This window comes from Pogona vitticeps, chromosome 3 (assembly GCF_051106095.1).
Source record: "Pogona vitticeps strain Pit_001003342236 chromosome 3, PviZW2.1, whole genome shotgun sequence".
Classification (NCBI taxonomy): Eukaryota; Metazoa; Chordata; class Lepidosauria; order Squamata; family Agamidae; genus Pogona; species Pogona vitticeps.
Genome location: NC_135785.1, coordinates 143,858,080 through 143,881,262, shown reverse-complemented (window position 1 = coordinate 143,881,262; position 23,183 = coordinate 143,858,080). Strand labels below are relative to the sequence as shown.

General features: G+C 42.0%; 1 long non-coding RNA gene across 1 annotated transcript; it reads right to left on the bottom strand.

Annotated features, from left to right (window-relative positions):
• Window positions 1-1,041: 1,041 nt before the first annotated feature.
• Window positions 1,042-23,065, bottom strand: LOC144588296 (uncharacterized). The gene is made up of 2 exons (XR_013543793.1): window positions 23,015-23,065; window positions 1,042-6,032 (listed from the first exon to the last, which is right to left on the bottom strand). It is a non-coding gene; the product is annotated as an uncharacterized LOC144588296 (long non-coding RNA).
• Between the last annotated feature and the right edge of the window lie 118 nt (window positions 23,066-23,183).

Genomic DNA, 23,183 nt, shown 5'->3' with positions numbered 1-23,183 from the left:
CTGACTTATGGTAAACCTATGAAAGTGCCCTATCAAGAACATCCCTGCTCAGTTCTTGTAAACTCAAGATGGTGACTTTCTTTGCCCTTCCCCTTTTCCTGCTGCCTTCAACTTATCCTAGCATTACTATCTTTTTCAGCAATCTTTTCTTCTCATGATGTGCCAAAAGTATGACAGCCTAAGTTTTGTCCTTTTTGCTTCTAGAGAAAGTTCAGGCTTGATTTGATCCAGGACGATCTGCAAAGGTCTCCTCCAGCACCTTATTTCAGCTGAATCAAAAACATTTTTTTCCTGTGAGCTTTTTTCACTGTCCAGCTTTCATAACTGCACTTAATCATTGGGAATACAATAGTATGTATAGATGAGCTTGGTCTTCAGTGACCCTTTACAATTTCCTCCATGGCTGCCCACTCAGTCCTCTGATTTCCTGGCTACAGTCTCCTTTTAGATAGATGACTGAACTAAGGTATGCAAAATATTTAACAATTTCAATTTCTTCATGATCAGCATTAAAGTTGTATAATTCTTCTGTAGTCATGATTTGTTCCCCCTTAATGTTTAGTTGCAGTCTTTCTGCCTAGTTCATTCAGATTCATGTGAACCAAATGTTTTCAATGGTATTTAGCCCTACATAAACATATCAAGGGTTGTAAGCTAACAATGTAAATGTTTCCTGCTTTTTCTATTAGGTACTTCTGTTCACATCTCACTTTAAGACAAAAAAATTTATGAATACAGGTTATCACAATCAAATCTCGCAATGTAAGTCTGTAGCATACAAGCTGCATCAAGGAAATTTAATGAACATGGAACTGTTAGTAGTCCACAGAAGGTGATGAACATCAAAAAGTCAAGATACTGAGGCCACGCTTTTGACTTATGTCTACACAGATAGGGTTGCCATGGCAACTCTCTGGCTTTTTTGTGGAAAAGCCAGGTAAACACCCTATTTCATATGTCTGGTGTAGAAACCCTGAAACACAACACTATAGTTTACAATAGCCTGGGAAACAGCATACTTTTATATTTAATTCCAGAATGTTTTTCTTTGAACCATTTCTTCTTTGTTCCTGAATCAAAGGCATGCACTAAGTGATAGTTCATAGGACATCAATAACTGTCATATCCAAAATTATCATTCTTCCCTCATATACTCAACATCACCTTCACTTCTTGTCATCATTGCCAGGAAGAGGACTTCTTGGTGATGCAGTTTGTGGCATGTGGCAGCTGCAACTTCAGTCTCAGAAGGATTCTCTTCTGAATAGAAACTGGTGGACCTATGAATTATTGCTTAGAGAATGCAAGAATCCCAAACACTCTAGCGTTTGTTTTGAAGCCTTTCAAGTAATGATCTGTGATCCACACTGTCCTTCTTCATACTTTGTTATGGGTGACAGCAATAGGACATCCACATCTTCATACTGAGAAGTGGAAATTATCTACTGGGTAAATATTTGTTAGCCTGGATAGTAGATCTATCAAAATAGGTAGACCTGGATTTATTAATATTATAGTTGATTCACACCTCTGTTGTTTCTCAGTGACATCTAGTCAATATTTGATATGTTGCTGGAGTGCAAGGGAATTTGCACAATCATTCCCCTGATGCCAACAGACTGTCCATTGTGTGCCAGTCAGATCTCATAACCAGAGCAAGAACACGTAGATGATGGAGGAACCTGCTGGAGAAGAAGAAATGCATGTACATCTTTACTCCCACTTGGCATTTACGTAAGCAATACAACACCAGCCACTGTCTTTTTACCTGCAATTGGAATCTTAAACTGTTTCTCTGCTTCCCTTCAATCTGGTTAATAGCCCTTGAGATTAATAGAGAACCTGAACTCACCTGTTCAGTTTTGTTAGCATGTCTGGTTTCAGCTGGCCAGGCAACATACAAAAGATCAATTCTTGTAAGGAACAAACACTGCCACATTGGCGCCTTCTCCTCTTCTTTCTCCTCTAGTTATAAATGTGTCTGTGTATATAGATTTGATGACATCAGTATTACAACAAATCAAAGGACTGTATCAATACATCTTTCCTGAATTTGTCTGTCCCACAGGAAGAAAATCAGAATGACCATTTCAAATTTGCTTCAGGTACAAGAAGAGAAGTTGTTTCAGAGCAAAGGAAAATGTTTAGTAGTTAAGTCTACTAGACTATTAGGTACTTATAGTGGCAAAGTATAGTGAGCTAGTGCTGACGTTATGGGTTTTAAGTAGAAGTAACTACTCTGGAAGCTTGTAATGATAAAAATAGAAATAATCTTCATTGAAGAAGGATGTCATCAGTGGCCATATTTGCCTCCGAGAATGAGACACCCTCATTGACTGGAATGCTTGTTAGTTCCTGAATCCTCGTTCCAGGACTGGAACAGGTCGGCTGAAGATTTCCTTATTCAGTCAAGATGATTGCAGCAAAGAACAGACATTGCAGATGAAAATAAATGCAGTAAGCGCTGCTTTCACAACTAAAGCAGTTAAACTAACACTAAATGGAAAAGCTGCAAAAGTGACTGGGAAGCTGCCAAGGAGCTGTATCAGAAACAATGCAGCCATGGTTTGCAGCCATGCTTTGTCATTTCTTTTTTCTTTTTTTACTTTAACCTTATGAGTAGAACATGTCATTAAATTTAAAACCTCAATAAAACCTTATTATAGCCTTCTAGATAATAAAAACCAATAAAATTACGGTTAATTAATCACTGTAACCTATGCAAACTACCATTTAGCTATTATTTAAAAATTAAAAATAAAAATTAATTAGTCAATTTGGTCGTGTTCCTCCTAACTTGGCCCCCTAGGGAGTGCAACCCTGGGATGCAAACAAATTTGAAAAATGGTCCTTGAGGTTTCTGAGCTTATTTATTTATTTATTTATTTATTTATTTATTTATTTATTTATTTATTTATTTATTTATTTATTTATTTATTTATTTATTTATTTATTTATTTATTTATTTATTTATTTTATATCCCACCTATCTGGTCGGGTCAGGACCACTCTAGGCGGCTAACAACAAAAATACTACAATAAAACTAATATATAAACAATTATTAATAATAAAACATTACACAAAGTAAAAGGAACAATAAGAGAGGGAAGGGTGTCAGGGGCGTCAGGGATTATCTGATGGAATGGCCTGCCTAAACAGCCATGTTTTTAATTGATTCTTAAAGATACCCAGTGAGGGGGCCACACAAATCTCTCTACAAGAGAAATCTTGCTTTTATCCAATGCTAAAGGAGTGCCCGGTTGCACGGTACTGATTAAGCTGACTATGAGGATGCAAAATAACGATCCAGTTTCCCTCCCAGTCTTTTATATTGTGTTCTGGGAAAATGCTGAAAGTTAGAAGTGCTGGACAAATGATCTAGCACTCTGTGGACAAGGGCTGGGAGCATGCCTGGCCTCACCAAATTTGAAGTGTAAAAGGTAAAGGCCCTGTGTTGAACAAGCAAGCATCAGAAGGCTGATGGAATGTTGCACATGGCCATAAGGGACTTGAGACTACAGGATCTTGTTAAGAGTGGTATTGACCTACCAGATGGGCGGGATACAAATCAAATAAATAAGTAAATAATAAATAAATTAAGTGGACTGTGTGGTTGACAGATGCATAATTTACTAAAGAAACCTCTGGAGAAATAACCTCTTTAATAAATGATGCCCTGGGAGAGAACAAATAATGTATCAGTCTAAATTCCCCAAGGGCTTTTTAGACAACACTGCTGAAGTGAGTACCCTCAAGTTTAAGCCTTCCAAAATCACAGGTTGGCAACCCTACCAAGATAGCATAGAAGGGGAACAAGAGTGCCCCTAATCACAGGGTAAAGCCCAACCAAAATTCACTGTGGCTAGACCTTGGTGTATGTCTTCCTGAGGGCAGAGATTGGCAGAGAGATGCCATTGGTGTCTCTCCTTGGCTGCAGGACCAATGAGTGATCAGTGATTCTGAAAGGGCTTTTGGCTATTGCTGTCATGAAGTCAGGAAAGACTTGGATGAAACCTAGAATAGTTACTGCAGTAGCAATTGAACCTATAATAGGGCTGGCATCATGTCCTCTGGTTGTACCCATTAACCCCATGCCCAGGATCCCACCCATTATCCCATTTGTGGGTTCTGCTTCCGGTGCCATCCCAATCTCAGCTTCCCATGAAGGAAATCCAATCTTATCTTTCCACTGTGTAAGGTCTTTTTACAAAAGGCCTCATCATATGCAGTGGCTGCCATAGTCCCTCCCATTCATGCCCAGGTCCAAAGCAGTTTTCCTAAGTTGTCGGGGAGTTGCTCTGGATAAATATATTGGGCACCCCATGAAAGACAATATAGAATGCCAACCAGTTTTTCAGCATATTTCCTCTTTTCCATTTCACTTCTAGTGAACTCCCCCCCCCCATTACCCTTTTCAATCCCTCTGGCTTTAGGAGAATTAGAAAATATCCATATAATACTCATCTAGTAACTTTCCCCATATATATGATCTAAATGGAGGCCAGGAGAGTACCCACCATCCCTGAAGGTAGACATCACAGGAGCTGCCTCATGGGCCTGTTTAGATAGCTTTGGTCCCATACCCACACAGCTTCTACCCTGTCCTACCAGAGCCGAAGTGGGCATGCCCAGAATGTGAGCAGCTCCCATGCAATAGGTACTGGATATCCCAACCAGATCTTCCTCAGAGAAGGACACACCTAAGATTCCCCCCCCCCCCATCTGAGTCTCCTTTGGCACTTGAGAAGCTCCTCTGTCTGTAAGCACTTCTGGCAGTTCTTCTGTTGAACCAGTGCTCTCCCCCTGGGTGAGCCCCAGTCCATGCTTCCAGAGTTGGTGAAGTCACTGAAAGGAAATCTTGCTCTTTTCTCCCAGCAGTTGTGGGTCTGGTCTTCTTGATCCTGACTGAGGGCCTTGTGGTTCTTCAGGTACCAGGGCTCAAGCTTTTCCATCTGGTCAGTAAGCCAAGATTGGGAGAAGCCCTGCATGATGTTGCTGTTCTGCTCTGCTCCAGATGTGTGTGCTTTGTTGTTGTTTAGTTGTTAAGTTGTGTCCTCCTGTCTTCAATTGGCTCCCAGAGTTTGGTTAAATTCATGTTGATCACTTCGATGACCCTGTCCAACCATCTCATCCTCTGTCGTCCCCTTCTCCTCTTGCCTACACACTTTCCCAACATTAGACTCCAGGGATGTGTGTGCTACTGTCCCATATTTTACTTCCTGGGCTCGTGTGAGTCATCCACCTGGTGTCAAAACTTCTCTGGATTTTCCAGCCCTGAAACAGGATTTGATTGTAGGAGGGATTCATCTATTTTAAAATTGTATGTTTCAAGGATTCAGTGATTGTAATTCTCTTTCCCCAACACAATTTTTATGGTCATAATCTTGCAGGGTTCTGTGACAAATGAAAAATATTTTACATCAGAAGTATTGAAATAATGGTTTATTTAATTGTGAATTTTACTCAAGTTAATGGTTTTGGTGCAAGAAATAATAATTATATCTGTGCTGTGGTCTTTGAATGCTCCTCTCCTTCTGTAACTTGGCTTCCTGTTCAAAGCCTCCGCTCAGCAGATGCCCCCTCTTGACATTGCCACGCATATTCCTTTGCAGATATTGCCTTGATCTAAGTGTGTTCCCTTGCTTCGTTTATACTTTTTCTTGATATTTTAAGAGCTGTGTTCTCCTACAGCACTTGGAGCTATTTGGATGCCGGAGAGTACTGCAAAAAGGAGTTCAGTGGTGGCTTTTGAATTCTCTTCAGATACGGCAAGTTGCTTTTCAACAGCTGATCCAGTTCAGGTCACTGAAAGGTCTTCCCATTGTTGCTGAGCCACATGCTTAGAAAGAAATTCCAGCTGGTGTTTTCTTCTCAGACTTCACAAGCTGATTCTTCACTATTGTCCACCAATGTTCCTCCAACATCTCTCGTGTGCTCAGTTGCTTAAAAGATGGCTTATCTAATTTTGTTGTTTAATTTTTATATACCTTCCAGTTGGGAGGATTCTTAGAGTGCTTTACAAATACAAAAACTAGAATGAAAAAAAATCACAGTAAATATTACAGTAAAAACAAATCAACTGAGTGGTGTTAAAATGCTAAAATATTGCAGATTAAAAGCCAGCAGTATAACTAAAACAATAAAATGCAGTTCAAGGATTGAATGACCCCAAGATGAGAAAGGTCTGTCTGGTATCTAAATGTACTCATGAGGGTGCTGGGTGGATCTCTCTTGAAAAGTCTTCCACAAATGGGGGACAGTGTCAAATAGGGACCCTTTTGGTGGGCAGTAGTACACTCCTTTACAGAAAACATTACACACATTCTTTTTTTCTTGCTCACTGCCACTGACCTCAAAACTAACATCAGGCCCAGGGCTAGTAGAGTTCTGAACCAGTATTTGGGGTGTGTGGCAACAGTGAGGGATTTGGATCTTGTGGATCGATCAATGCTTCATTGTGCCCCCACAATTCTGTAGAACCTCAGTGGAGATTTTGATAAGTGTAAGGTGGAGCTTCTGACCTCCTTCTCCACTGGCGAGGTGATATCCTTGCACCTCATGGAAGCTGTCAGATGGGTCCTGGGAAAGACAAGATCCCTCACTTATTTCTCCATAGTGCTTAGAAAAGCATTTCCATTATATGTCATAAATATAATTTTCAAATAAAAACGAACAAATAAATATTGAAGTACCAATGAGGATTGGGGCAATTTTCCTTCACAATTCCAGTAGTTCCATAATTGTCTGAGTGGCACTCATTTAAAAATGGCAGGGTAGAAAGAAGGCTAAAATGCCCGTGTGGTATAATAAATGACAGAGATTTTAGCTTCTGTAGCTGATCATGCAGGGGTATGAAGAACTGTTAACTATTAAAGGAACAATCCCTTCCAACCAAATTTAACTTGGTGCATGTCCACACATCTGAGATACTGAGTTTTGTGTTGTTTTTGCTGATGATTGCATGCAGAACTATACAAAGAGGGCAAGTTAAGCTATGTGAAAGTACCGTGAAATCACTGGTCATTTAAATCTAAATCTTTGTGGACATATATACCTGAATTGTCTAAAACAGAAGGCACAGGGGAAGGCACTCCAAATGTTACAAATGTGCAAGAAACTGTAAAGAAATATTTCCGGAAACCCTGGGGCAGAAGATAAAGAGAACAGATGATGTGGGGGAAAGGAGAGAATAACCAGGCAAATGAGAGTTGAATGCAGTGTAAACAGAAGAAGCAGGAAGAGTGTGGGGAAAACAGTGTGACTAGTAGGAGCTGGTGGGGAGGGGTAGCAGCATGACCAGGGCAAAGATACAAGAGGAAAAAGACTGTAGAGCCAAATCTGCTACCAAAGTGGTCAGGTTTGTACAACACCCCTGCAGGTTTTTTATTTTCACCCAGACACATACATGAATGCCACAAACTGTTTTAACTGAAACATTTGTCAGGCTAAGAACAAGTATAGGTTAAAAACAGTGGCTGAAAAAGAAATGTCTTCTGTTCTTAAGTCCCCAAGAGGAAATGACCCTCATCAAAATTACATGGAAGATGGGGATGCCCCAGCCAAAGAGTCATCTCCCAGGGCTCCCTTTGAAGTCAAAGGCAAGAGGAAACAATTGGTTAATGCTAGAACAGGCCCTCCCAGTCACTCAAACCACAAGCAGTATGCAAGGCTGTAAAAATCCCAAAAGGCAGTGGCCTTTTTAATTCAGCGGTGGATGAGTGTGAAGCAACAGAAGTAACTGCCAACTGAGGAAGGACTAAAAAGGACATTTAGATTCTGCTGTAGGTATCAATAGGTAAGGCTAGCCCTGAGAATGAATAAAGTTCCACTTTATATTAATACCTCAAAAAGTGCTCCTTCTAATGTTTTTTTAAAACAGCCAGATAATTAAAAATGGATCCTAACTGTAAGAAAGGCATAGACTAAGGCATTATAGATAAGTTGTGGATCTAAATGCCACTATATCAACTTACTTACTTACTTTAAAAAAAAAGATGGCGCCGGTGGCGGGCGGATAGCGTTTTTCGCTGTTGCACCGGATTTTTTTTGTTTATTTTTTGTTTTGTTTTTCTATTTTTCTGGTTTTATTTTTTTCCTCTACTTTATTTTTTTCCTCTGCCCTCCTCTCTTACCTGGTCCGGTTCGGGTTTGGACTGGTGTTACTGTGCTGAGCAGGTGAGTGAGCGAGCAAGCGAGTGAGTGAGCGAGAGCCGAGTGAGTGAGCGGCGGGCAGCGGGTGACGAGACGGTGGCCAGTGGATGGGGGCTAGAACTCCATGTGGGATTTCAGTGGCTGGTGGAGCTCTGAAGCCCTCGTCTAACTTGGGGAACATCACTGAAGCTGGCCCTCTACTCTTGGGGAACATCACTGAAGCTGGCCCTCTACTCTTGGGGAACATCGCTGGAGCGGGGACTGGCAGCCGGTAGGACCTCCGGTGTAACAGCCCCCCCGGAAAGGCAAGCTGGGAGTCTGCCATAGCTGCACCGGCTCCCCTGAGGCTCTGAGGAATTTCGGGGGTGTGGGAGCACTTGGCGAAGCAGAGCTGCTGTCTTTCCGGGATCCAGGAATGAAAGAAAGCTGAGGAGGTAGTGGGGGAGCGAGAACTGCCCGTCGTGGATTTCAATCTGCCTGCTCTGGAGAGCGTTATGCTGGGAGCCTGGTTTGTAATTTTCCTTCCAGGACCTCCTCCCCCTGCTTGCTCCCTTAGAGAACTTGATGGCTCCCTAACAGCTTCCCCAAGGAGGAAAATGGCGGTACGTATCTCACCTCCCGTCTAGACCCTGCTGCTGCTGCTGCTGCCACTTCCTTTTGCTGACTCCTGTACCCTTACTGAGATCTTTGGGGATTTGGGGGCTCGTCCTGACAACAAGACTCATACTTTAGCACTTCTAACAACACCAAGAACATCTGGCTTAATAGCACTAAGTCCAATAATACCTAACTGGACAATAACACCTAAAAGGACAAGATTTGATGGTAGTGGAGGACAGACCAGGGTCACATGTGGGGGATAAATTCTGTGAGTTTCTTTTTCCTCTCTCTCTTTTTTATTATATGTATTTGATTTTATAATTGGGATGTGTAATTTGTTATTTATTTGATTGTATTAATTTACTCATTTTTTTGTTCTTCTTTTTCTCCTTTTTATTTTTTCTTTCCCTTTTTCCCCTATTTCTTGACTAATATGGAGAGGAAGGCCTGCCGGCCCAGCAGGGGTTCTAATATTGGTGATTACGGGTAGAGGGAGATATGGCACTGGCACAGTGCCTACTCATGTTAGAAGAACAGTGAACAGATGTTTGAAGGCTATTCACTGTTCTGGCACTGTGACCAACTGCCAATATCGAGGTAGGCAGCCTAGCTGGCCCTCTACTCTGAACCTGGTCCTGTTGAACGCCAGGTCTGTATCCAACAAATCCCAGCTTATTCAATATCTTATTCTGGAGGAGGATGCAGACCTGGCGTGCATAACAGAGACCTGGATGGGTGGGGAAGAAGGGGTTCCTCTGACCCTTTCCTGTCCTCCAGGTTATGCAGTCCAGCACCAGGGCAGACTGGAGGGGTGGGGGGGGGAGTTTCCATTGTCTATAGAAAGTCTCTAGAGGTTACTAGGCGCTCCTCGGTCGTGATGCCAGGTTTGGAGGCCCTTCATGTGCGGATTGGGGCCAGGGATGGTATTGGGATCTTGCTGGGCTACCGCACTCCCCATGACTCAGCCACCTCCCTACCGGAGCTGGCAGACTTCGTCTCCGCAGCACTGTTGAAGTCCCCAAGACTTTTGGTCCTGGGTGACTTCAACATCCATGCGGAGGGGGAGGTATCTGGTCCAGCTCTTGAGTTCTTGGAAACCATGGCTTCCTTGAACTTATCCCAACATGTCAACGGCCCCACGCACATGGGTGGCCATATACTCGACCTGGCTTTCTCCACCGAGTGTAGCGAGTGTGGTCCGATGGTGACTGACCTCGTGTCAGTCCCCTTGTCATGGTCAGAACACCACCTAATAAAAATAAAATGTAACCTCGCAATGGCGCTCTCTCCTCGTAGGGAGCATGGATCTATTTTGATGATCCGCCCTCGAAGGTTACTGGATCCAATGGGTTTCCAGGATACCATGAGTGGGATTCCAGCAGAACTGTCTGGTGCTCGTGTCGAAGCTCTGGTCGATGGCTGGTTCTCCGCCGCCACTAGGGCCATAGACACGATTGCTCCCAAACACCCTCTCAGAAGCAGAGCTCAGCCAGGACCCTGGTATAATCAGGATCTACGAGCAATGAAGCGAATAAGGAGATGGCTAGAGTGCATTTGGAGAAAGAAACCGACGGATCATAATAAGATTGCTGTCAGGATCGCAAGTAACCATTACCTAGATAAGGTAAAGGCTGCTAGAAGATCTTGCATCGCTGACCAGATAAGCGAAGCTTCCAACCAGCAGGTGGAACTTTTCCGTATAGTTCGCGATCTATACGGAATTGGTCTGGGTGAAGGGCCTCCTGCTAGCATCTCACCTGACCAATTTGCAGAATTTTTAAAACCCGAAGTGGAGACCATCCGCCGTGACCTTTCTCCTTTTTTAAATACAATGGATCGAGCAGAGATGTCCAGCGCTCTGCCTTACCCGGTAATTCTTGACTCCTTTCAGCCTATAACACCAGATCTGGTGGGCAAGGCGCTTGATTGCTGTTGGGCCACCACCTTTTCTCTTGACTCTTGCCCGGCCTGGCTAATCAAAGCAGCCAGGCCCGTAACAACTGAATGGGCCACTGCAATAATTAATGGGTCTCTTCAGGAGGGCAAGGTACCCCTTGCCCTCAAGGAGACACTCATTAGGCCCATTAGGAAGAAACCAAATTTGGTGACGGACGACATTGGCAATTATAGGCCCGTCGCCAATGTTTCTTTCCTTAGCAAAGTGGTTGAGAGGGTGGTGGCAGATCAGCTTCAGGTGCTCTTGGATGAAACCAACGCCCTGGACCCATTCCAGTCAAGCTTCAAGCCGTGCTACGGTACAGAGACGACACTGGTCGCACTGATGAATGACCTGTTGAGGGAGGCTGATGGGGGCAGTATGTCCTTGTTGGTCCTCCTCGACATCTCGGCGGCCTTTGATACCGTCGACCACGGTATCCTCCTGGGGAGGCTCTCTGAGTTGGGAATTGGTGGCCTGGTGCTTGCCTGGCTCCGTTCCTTCTTGGAGGACTGTCCCCAGAGAGTTCAGTTTGGAGAGAGTGTCTTGGCCCCATGGAGTCTCGACTGTGGGGTTCCACAGGGGTCGATCATCTCTCCAATGCTGTTTAACATCTATATGAGGCTGCTAGGTGGGGTCATCAGGGGGTGTGGGGCATCGTGTCACCAGTATGCTGATGACACACAGCTCTACATCTCTTTTTCATCTACCTCAGTGGATGCTGTCCTATTCCTTCAGCGCTGCCTGGAGACTGTATTGGAATGGATGCAGTCGAATGGGTTAAGGCTGAACCCGGACAAGACGGAGGTCTTGAGGGTGGGCGGTCCTTCCATCAGTGGTATAGGTAACTCCCTTTCTTTTGGGGGAACGACCCTTGCCGCAAAGAGTGAGGTCCGCAGCTTGGGGGTACATCTGGACCCGGCGCTTACCATGGAAACGCAGGTGGCGTCTGTGGTCCATTCCACCTATTTTCGTCTATGGTGGATTGCCCAGCTGTGACCCTATCTTGATGGGGGGGCCTCACTTCTCTAGTACACGTGCTTGTAATCTCGAGATTAGATCATTGTAATGCACTCTGTGTGGGGCTACCTTTGAGGCTGACGCGGAAACTTCAGATGGTCCAGAATGCGGCAACCAGGCTTCTTAGTGGGGTGAGAAAACACCAACATATCTCCCCCACTCTGGCTGCTCTGCACTGGTTACCCATCCGATTCCGTGTTGACTTCAAAGTGTTAATGATTACATAGAAAGCCCTAAACAGTTTGGCACCTCAATATCAGACAGTTCGTCTTCTCCCACCCAGATCTACCCGAATCACTCGACATAGCCAGCAGGGACGGCTGAGGGGTCTGACGCCGAGGGAAGCCTGGAAGGAAAAAGCAAGAAACCGGGCCTTCTCGTCAGTGGCCCCTCGGCTGTGGAACACCCTCCCTACCGAAATTCAGCTGGCACAATCACTGGGCATCTTCAAAAGCCAGTTGAAAACTTGGCTATTCAAGCAGGCCTTCCCTTCAGTCAGTTAAGTGACTTATTTTTTTCTCTTTTGATTTATGCCATCTGGAATTAACTATTTATCTTAAATTAACTGTTAAATGTTTTATATTGTTTTTAGTATATGTTGTGAGCCGCCCAGAGTAGATTAAGTCTAGATGGGCAGCATATAAATAAATAAATAAATAAATAAATAAATAAATAAATAAATAAATAAATAAATAAATAAATAAATAAATAACTTGTATAATTTCTGCAAAATGAACATTAAATTTTGGGAAATAACTATATATAAATTGCTCAACAATATGAACCATTGCTGGTGACATACAAGTTATTGCTGGTAACATACAAGTTATCAGTACCCAATCAGAAAAAATGTAATGAATATGACGCTACCAATAACCAATGTGTTGTACTGGATAGAGTGATGGACTGGGACTCTGGAGAACAGAGTTTGAATTCCCTCTTGGCCATGAAAACTAACTGGGGGAGGAGAACTGGTAAAACCAGTCCTTATATATCTCACTTATCTTGAAAGTCCTATTAGGGTTGCTATAAGTGGGTTCTGATTTGTTGGCACAGAACACACAGATACCAATAATAAATTGATCAATAACAAGAATAGCAGTCCTTTGGCATGATTTCCCCCCATATGCTCTTCAGCTTACTATTCATCACCCAGCAGGGAAGCATGCTAGGTAGAAGTAGCTTCTCTCCATGGATTGTTTGGATTGCATAGGATTCCCAATTGCATAGAAAGCACATATGCCAAAGACAGCTCCAAATGTTGCTGGATTGCAACTCCCATAATCCCTTCATCATTGGCTATGTCGCTGGCTAATGCCAATGGGAACGTCATCCCAACAACATCTGGAGGACCACCCCCCACTCCTTCTATAAGGAGAAAGCAGTCATGTTTGCCACCTTTGCCCTGCCCTCAACAAACACAGAGGGCATTGAGAAGCATAAAACACAATGATAGTAGACAAAGAAGACAAAGCTTTCCTTTTCTGCATGATTATAATCATGTGGAAAGGACTGCCTGCACATGACTAAAGCATCTTTTCTATCGTGGGCTTTCCCAGATATTTTTTGGATCACAACTCCCACTATTCCTGACTATGCTATATAGGGATGACAGTTGGCCATGCTATATAGAGATGTTGGGGGAATGCAGTTGAAAACATCTGGAATTGTTGGGCTGGGAAAATGCTGGTTAGAAGGAGAGAGAGAGAGAGAGAGAGAGAGAAAAGAAAATATTTTTTAAAAATACTGAAAAGAAAGCAGTTCAGAGATGTCAAGATAGCCAGACAGAAGGCCAGAACCTGGCTGTTGCCTAGGCAACCAAGCCTGACTTGGAAGACTTGATACTCAGTCTTGATGTCTGAGTAGGTAGAGCTATGCAAGAATTTGAAAGAATAATATAACTGCTTCAGTTCTCTCTCTGCAGCTTTGAGGTACAGAGCACAAGAGCAGCACAACACATCTCATGAAGCCTCTCAGTTCTAGTCCTGCTTGCTCCTGGCATAGCTTTATATAAAAGTTCAGCCTCCTGTTCTCTGTGTGAAACAATTTTTTCAAAAAAGAATCATACCTGCTTTGTACCACTTTCTTCATTATCTTGTAAATGAATGCAACCGAGTAAGTTGCAGCTATTCCTCAGAGGTTCAAATACCAGACAATGAAATACTTAAACAAAAGGGCACCTGCTCCAGTTACTTTTGTATTTACACTGAAACCTGAACGGTAGAGCCTGTTTTCCAGAGTCCTCTTACTTTCGCCACCCTTGCTATTATGTAACATGACACACTTGGAGGCACTTTAGCGATTTGGCACATGAAATGGAAAAAAGAAAAACCAAACCATCCAGCATCATTCCAGTGGTGGGTTGAAAGCTGAGCAGGAATGCAGACTCCCTCAGACCAAAAGACGGAAATTTTTTGATAAACAGCCATAGCTGTATGGTTGTATCTAATCATTTTACTCGTCTAATGAGGAAATCGACTCAGTGCTGACTGAATGGTAAAATTATCACCATTTCATTAATGGTGGGGCTAAAGGGAGCATAACTAAATCAATGCCAGCTCTCAGGGTATTTTCACAAAGGATGCGTAAAGTAAATTCTGCTTCAGTTGTTTTGTAATGTAAATATAATATCTACATTGGCCATAATGAATCTTCTTTGCTGCTACAAATATCAGGCACTTAAAAGAGAGAAGCTAATATGAAACAATCTGCAGAAATCCTGAGGAAATTTGAACAACATGGTATATTCTTTTTGAGGCACAGGATCTCACAGAGAGAAAGTGAGGTCAGAATGATTTGCTGTCCAGTTCAAAGGACAAACTGGCATGCGGACACACAAACATGCCCACCTGCCTTTGCAATTTACTGAAGCTGATCATAGTGGCAATTGAATTTTGTACCTTCAATGTTGGCTGCATTTTCTGCATTTCAGGACAGCACCCTGACTTTAATGATGCAGCTCTGACCTCTAATACCTCACTACTGTTCACATAACTCCAGAACTACTGCAAGTGGTGGCCACTTCAGTTTGCCTAATGGTAGAACTGATTCTTGAGGATGACAACATAAATCCCAAATCCAAATGATTATTATTGGAAAAGCTATCGCCATGATTCTGTTGCTTAGACTAAAATTCCAATGTTTAGATAGCTGGATCAGGCATGGAGGAAAAGCCTGGAGTCTATGTGTGTCTTAAACATGTGAGAATGGTATAGTAGTTGCTGGTAAGACTAGATATGGCATCAGAAGAAAATTCTAATGGGTTTGTAAAGATGTGGGGAGAAGGATCAGTGCAAAAATAGTCTCTACATGTTTTGGAACTGTGATTTCCCAAGAGTCTAAAATGCAGAGCGCCTCTGCAGATAGTGGAGATCCTCCTTTCCAAACCACTTCCTTTGATATGTAGATAACAACGGAAGCCACAAGTGAGGGAGTAGTACTAGAACACTTTCCTCAGATGTCCCCACCCCCATAATATCTGAATAGTAAATACTTGGACAGAGACTTTATTGTCAAAACCCTAGCATGGATCAGGATGTAATCATACATAGAAGAGATTCAGTGATATCCATGCACTTAAGTTAGTAATGGCCAACTTCAATACCATGGATTTCAATGGGTTTCCCCTAACGAAAACTAATTTGCAACATGAAGCTTATTGCACATATCAGACAGCATTCTAGTAGACAAGAAACCATATCTTGTATTATTCAATGCAACTGAAGTGCATGAAACATGCCTCTTTATGCCATTCGCATAATTATTAATAGTGGCTGGTTAAATCATTGCTATATTGCTTTGAACCATTTCTAGCTTTCATTGTTCACTCACTTGCTTTCTCTGTATTTAATGTTTCTCATAGTTTTCCCCATTATATTCCATGCTTTTACTGCAGTAATGAAACATTATTTTATTATTATTATTGCAGTGTTTTAACTTTCTATGCAGAGGTGTAAAATTCATCTTCATGAGTCAATGGTGGCATCATAAATATTCCATTATGGGATATTAATGAAAGGGAGTGCCAAGTTACCCATCATGCTAGCATAGCAGAGGGCCCGTAAAAACAGCAATAAATCACATGGTCTTAACAGCCCATCTACACTCTTCAACACATAAAAACGTGGCCTTCATCAGATATATGACTTCAGGTTCTCTAAGTCCACCAGTTCGGTGTCATGTATAATGAAAATAGCCAGGATAATGACCTTATCAAGTACTACCAGCCTTCATTTATGTAGTAGCTACTTGACTCTTGAATGCGTGCTAGAAATTGTAGGCACCATAAAGACACATCTGTTAGATGAGTAATTCTATTGACCATATGCTCCCTCAGAAGATAGATGAAATAAGGTGTTGGCAGTGGAGGTGGTACTGCAAATTGACTGGTCAGATAGCAAATCCCCTGAATCCTGCTGAAAATAATTACGATGGCATGCACACCTTCTGCTCATTCAAACATGCACTTGTTTCACTTAAACTAAATTTAACCTCAACAAAAATATTCAAGTGGAACATTTCTCATCATTTGTAGAGGAGTGCCTCTTTGTAATGGAGTGCCTGTAGTCAATGCAAGTGATGGAAGCTCTCAGTTTCCACTTTCATGGTATAGCAAGATGCAAGGCTTTATCAACACTCATTTTCTGATCCTATTGCCTTCTCTTGTTCTACTCAACCACAATTTGTTGATTATTCCATTCCAAACTGGAAATCTTGAATTTGTACCTAGAACACAAGAATTTGTTATTGTTATGAGGCTTCAAGTCAGAACTGACTTATGGTGACCTTAATAGGATTTGCAAAGTAAGTGAGATATTTAAGGAGTGGTTTTTCCAGTTGCACACCCCCAATGAGTTTCCATGGCTGAGTGGGGAGTTGAACCCAGGCCTCCTAATCCAGTACTCTCTATATTGCACCATACTGGGTATCCATAGTACTGAGGAATACCATAGTCAAAATTATCTTGGTCTTGGTCTCCAGCACATCCTTACTCTTAAGGGTCTTTTCTAGTTCCTTCATGGCTGCACTTCCAAGTCTCAATTTCCTTTTAACTTCTTGATTGCTGTCTCCGTTTTTGTTAATGATCATGCCAAGGTATAGAAAATCTTCAAGAATTTCAATTTCTTTGTTGTGTTTACTAAAGTTTTGTAATTCTTCTGTAGTCATTATTTTGCCATCTTAATGGTCAATTGTAATCCTCCTTTCATTGATTCTTCTTTAACCTTCACACTAATTGTTTCAGATCATTCCTATTTTCTGCCAACAATATGATACCATCTGTGTTACTGTAAATTATTTATGTTTATTCCTCCAACATTCCCTCCTTCCTCATCTGAATCCAATCCAGCTATCTCAATAATCCTTGTCTGATACCTTTGCTAATGACAAACCATTATGGTTCTCCATATTCTGTACTAGCTGTAGCCTCTCATCACATTTAGAGGTTATGAACCCAGACATCAGACATTGTGAAACACCCATATCTTTGGAAATATTTCATGGGTGCATAATCTTACCTACCAAGTGGTCAGATAGTATGCTTCCCTGTTGGTTGTTCAGCATTCCTAAACTAGGGTTAAATTTCCCCAGTGCATAGTAAAGAACAAAACCTTCCCCGCTTGCCATTTCCAGAAAGAGAGAGAATTTATAGGACCATCAAGAATACATTACTACTGGGCTTTTATCATCTCCAGACAAATAGAGAACTAAAACCTACATCATGAATTCATCTCATAAAGATACTATGTCATCTATTAGAGCTTTAGAAAAATAATTGCACTGAATATGGCCAGAAACCCACTAAAAGACATAATTCAACAGAAAAGAAACATCTTCTGTTTTCACCATGGAATCCTATCCACCAACAAGAGCTTACTCTTTCTTAAGTCTTTCAGCCACAGCTCCACTTCTATTAAGGGTCCTTGTTTATATGAATTTATTAAGAAAATGTACTTAAGTTTTTTTAAAAAAAACCTCTAAGAATGATTGTGACGATTGCCCCACATCACTCCTGTCACTCATATTCAGGATCTCATTTCCATGACCCTATGAGAGCAGTGGAGGGGCAGAGTCAGCGGATATAAGAAGGTTTAACAGAAAAGATGAAAGAGAGATATAGAATTTGCAGAGAGAGAGAGAGAGAGAGAGTCAGGGAGAAAGTGAGAACAGATACTAATAGAGATAAGCTGGTCAAGATAAATAGATAAAGCAGGTGGTGATTAGTTATGTGGCAAGATATATGATATTCTAATGATTTGATTGTATGCATTGAATAATGAACATCTGTGATTCTGATTAAATTTAATACATTTCAATAAATAAGTTCTGTTGGCAGTAACCAGACAAATGTCTGACTGAAGTTCTTTATATATTGAGGATAAAGGAAATTCACTGGTGGCAGTGAGGAAAAGAGGGAATGTCCCAATTGGTATTTGCTGGTGGGATGACACAGTGTAAGCCCTACACTTGCTAAGCCCCACTTAGATTTCTTATTTTTGGGTTAGAAAAGCGGGGGGTGTCTTATATATGGGGATGTCTTATACATGGGGAAAATACGGTAATTGCAGTGATACGTTATAGACAAGACAAGATGATATTTTCAAGATCAGAGCCATAAAGACTTGGGATGGCAAACTGATGACAAATAAGACCAGGGGAAGACTGACTTGTGGATCACTTTATGCTTATTTGTTGGTTGTGTTCTCACAGACAATGCTAGGCTAGCGAGACATGCACCCTTCTTACATTCATGTGCAAAAGCATTTGCATTTGTGCACATTTATGGTAAGGAGAGGCCAAATGCAAATGATGAAGACCATGGACAGGAAGGAAGCATTTTGCTCTATGAGACAGAACACAAGATAATGTCCCTTCATTCCATATATATATAGAAACTGGCTGGAGTGTCAGTTGAATTTTACTTCAAGGCTGCTAACAGGGCAGATTCCATCCAGAGCTGCACCTATGGGCAGCAGACTAGCTCAGAGGGCTCAGCAGAGAAGCATGGCACAATCAGCTCTATTTTCCAGCATTTCACCACTGCTTTGTAACTCCTAATATCTGTTGCCTGAGGTGACTGCCTCTCTCTGCCTCTGTGGCACAATGAAGCCAGGCTTCACAAAGTCATCAATTTTGGTGACATCACCCACTATTCTCTTCAAACTGCCCCTTTTTGTCCAAGATTACCTGCAACCACCACGGTAGTTTGGAGAGAAATGGATTTTCCCACAGTGTACTGTTGCAAGCTATTCCCATGGCATCTGAAGAGGATCTGGCCTTGAACAGGCTCTTAAGAACCACTAGCTTTACATAAGTCCTGTCCCTCATTTATTAATACACATTGATTTAGCTGCATGCACGTGCACATGCATGAAAACTATTATGGTACTTTCCCCTGCGCACACAATGTTAGGAAAATAAATGATGCTGCTCTGTCCAGCCCCCAAGCACCTAACACCTCAAAGGCAGCTGCCTCATTCTGTTTAATGGCAGGACCTCTTTAGAAGGCCCAGGTAGATTTTCTAACCTTAAACATACTTTTAATGGTCAGATTATGAGAATTTTAAGTCATGGTTGTTGTTTGAAAGGTTGCATTAAGGTCCACTTTAGCCAGCTCAATTTGGAGGTGGAGTGAGATCACCTAAGAGCTGAAAAGGTGGTTTTGACATGTTTAGGGGGGTTCCTTGATTCCCAGAAAAGTACAGCTTTGTAAATAAAGAAAATGATATCACAGCAGCAGCAGCAACAGCAATACCATAGCCATGTGGGGTTTCAAATTAGAAATTTTGGGATTCTGGTTGATCTCTGATGATGCCAACGTGTCTCTACTGCAGGATGGACAACTTGCTGCCCTCCAGACATGGCTGGACTGCACCTGCCATCAGCCCCATCAGCTCCCATCCATCCGAACAAACATGGCCAGTGGTGAGAGACCAGGGGAGTAGCAGTCCCCTTTTTGCTGTTTTCCTATCCCTGCTTTGCTGTAATCTGTATGCGAGCGGAGATAGACTGCGCCTCAGTCACAGCAATGCTAAAAGCTTAGGCTTCTCAACTGAAGCTAGCAATTAATATTGCCTAGTGGAATTCTAGAGATGTCTGTTCACAAATAAGACGCACTGCACTGACTGGGACTTGTACAGTAGTTAAATTTGTATAGGGTTGTATTTTGAGGCTATTGTTGAGGGCAGCTGAACCTTAACATGTCAAAGGTGTTGGCTGAAAGAAAAGAAAATGGAGAGACACAACGAATGTGGGATTGCTCATTTCTTGGACAGCAAGGGGGGTTAGATCTGAATAGAGAAGTTACAATGGAGGGGGGCACCTTTTCTCTTTTTTAGCCGCCTAGAGTGGTCTAGTAGTCCAGATAGGCGGGGTATAAATTAAATAAATAAACAGTCTCAGGAAACACTTTTATTCTGCTATATGGAAATAAAATATTCAGGTTTGCAGCTGGCAACTGGACAGAAACGTAAGATCATTAGTGCTACATTACACACCTGAGGAAAGGTTCAAGAGGGGCTGCGGAGAAAGGTTATTCTTTATCTCTCCCCATCCTGAAACATTTGCCCTTCATCTCCAAAGAGCTCCATAGTGGACTGCAGATTCTTGGCTATGGGGCATTCTGAGCAGAACACTCCTGTTTACAGCCATGGATGCACTCCAACATTTTGTTGAAGTGCTCTCCCTATCTTTTCAGAATCAGAAAAGGGTTCTATCCAAGCAAAGGCTGTGCCCTTCACCCTTCCACTCTGCTGAATTAAAAAAAGGAGCAGAACAGCAGCAAAAGTCCTTTCCTCCCTCCGAAGAAGGAGCTGGGGCTTAGTTGGGAAATTAAATCGTCAGGGCAGGTGATAGACTTCTTTATCATGTTCTAATATGTGACTGGATCCTGCTTGTTGCAAGTTAGAACACATTCTGGATCTGAGGCACTGGATTCCTACCAGGCTTGATCTTGCAAGTGCTCTTCATCTGAGTAATAAAATGCAACCGGGAGAAGTCCCCAATAAACTCAAAGCATAACTGCCATTGATTACAATTTTACATCAGACACTTAGTAAATCATTCAATGCTTTTCTTCTCATTTATCTGTCACAGCAGCTTTGTTCCTAATAAAGCATGAAAATGTAATTGTTTTTGTATGCTTTTTCGTTGCTGAACCTATTTCCACGGCTTCTGTTGTGATATGTGAAATTAATAATTTGCAATGTATCATTTAGCTCACACTTTCTCAAAGCGACTGAATGTGTGTGGGGGAAGAAATACCGAGGAGATGTGTGGGGGTTTTTGATATTTGGACCCCACGGCCACTATTCAGATTGTAGCAGTAGATTCAGTTGTTCCTGGTCTCTCCATCTACTGCTGTTACTTATTGACTACATTTTCATTCTTATAGGTTTCTGCTAACTGGACAGCTCAGTGAGCAGGGGCATCTGGGCTCAGCGGTTCAGTTCCCTGCTGTGCCTTATAGGAGAAAGGCTCCTTATAGGAGAAAGCCGCCCAGAGACCTCTGGGTAGTTTGGGCGGCATATAAATTGAATGAATGAATAAATAATCTGTGGGGTCATGGGCAGCTAAGTGTTCCCAGAAAAAGAAAAGAATGGCAAGCCCACTCTGGGTACTCTATATTCTCAAATAGAGATGTGTTCAAACTGCTGATTGGTTTGTTTACAGGCCCAGTAGGTGTTCTGTGGTTTGTTGCCCCACCTCCTCTGGTAGGGGCCCCACACAGAGGAGGCAGTGGCCTGGCTTCCCTGCCTCACCTCCTCGGGGCACTGCCTCTGAACGGGGGTGCCCACCAGAAAAGGCAGGGCACCAAAGTGTGGAGTACTTGTTGGGCTGGTAAACGAATTGGAATGAACCTCCAGATTAGTCGTTTGTACCCATCTCCCCTCTAAACTCTGGAAAAGGTCAAAAATAACTTGATGGCATGTAATTATTAAGTATTTTTCTTATAGTTTCAGGTCCTCTGTGCTTCATTGCAAGGAAGCCATTTCAGAGATAGAGGCAGGTGTCGGATTCTCAAAAGAATTTAAAGATCCATTCTTGAATATATTTAAGATCTAATAGCAACAGGTGTGCTAAGCTATCTCAGACTGCATCTCCCTCACCTCAATTAGCCTCAACTTCCTTATTTAACCAGTGGTATAACAATACCATAAACATTCACTATGCTACTCAGTGTTTGGACTAATGCCAATTTGTTCTTCATTTGCAATGATTTATGTTTTCATTAGAAGAGGTAGATCTGTGAATTATTTTATGGTGATAAGGTGCTATGGTGCTAATTAGGTGAAAGTAAAGCAATGTTAATGCATTATTGGTGCCACGCAAAATATATTTAACATTACCAGTAAATGAATTATGCACCATTCCTTTTGGGTATACAATATTTTCTGGTAGTGTTTCATCAATTAAGTAATGTTTTCATTCATTTCATGGCACCGAGGGAAGGCAAGTAGGATGATGTTGAGATCAGTTAATGCCATCCCATGAGCATCTAAAAGTTATGTTCATTTCTAAAAAAATCTGGGACAATATCTCCTCCTATGGAGAAATGAAACATTTAAAATAAGTGCCTTGGAGGGAGATGTAATGTCTCAAGAGTTCAGGAAATTAATAGGATTCCTTCACCTGAATAAAGATATTTGCAATTCTATTTATAGGGGTCACCAAAACCCCTATAATTTCTACCCCACTCATGCAAACTGAGGGTGATCCTGTTGCAGTTTTGAATTTCTGGTAAAATTCCCTTTTGATTATGCAGTAGAAGTACAGAGATCCACAGAGGAGAATAGTTTCAAGTTCCTGAGACAGTCCACCCCTGTCTTATTAACTGGCACTTAAAGTCTCAATAACTCTAAGACATTTGCAGGAGAAAAAAATAAAAGCATTTCATTACTTATAGCTGTGAACAGATCAGCAGAAAATTAACAACTGACTTCCAACAGACTAAAGAGTAGGAAAGGAAACACTCAGCAGAGAGGCGAGGCTGTCTTTGAACTCAGAGGCAAGAAGGAATAATTAGTTAGTGCTAGAAAGACTGACAATCACCCCAACCCAGAAAAAATCACTCCCAGTCACTGAAACCCCAGGCTTCTTGCAAGTTGCAAATAACACCCCAATAAATACTGTTCCAAAGAGGGAGCAGATCCAAGAGTTGCTGAGGAGAAGCATATCTACTTTCCTTTAAGTGTGATATTCTTGCATGGGGTGCCCCTCTCTGGAATATCATTCTTGCTAACTCTAAGCCTGAAAGGATTGTAAGACTGAAGCTTGCCATATTTCCATGACCTGATTCAGGTACTTACCTTGCATGGGTTCTTCTAGATGGAGAGAAAGTTCCTCCCTGCCCTTTCTGGTTCATCTCAAAGGAGTGCAGGGCTCGATGGGATTCCTGAATTTAAAAAAAAAAATTAAAAAGCTGTCTGGAGCTTCTTGTCTGGCTCTTCAGTGTCTGTATATGTCTGCATTTCCTAT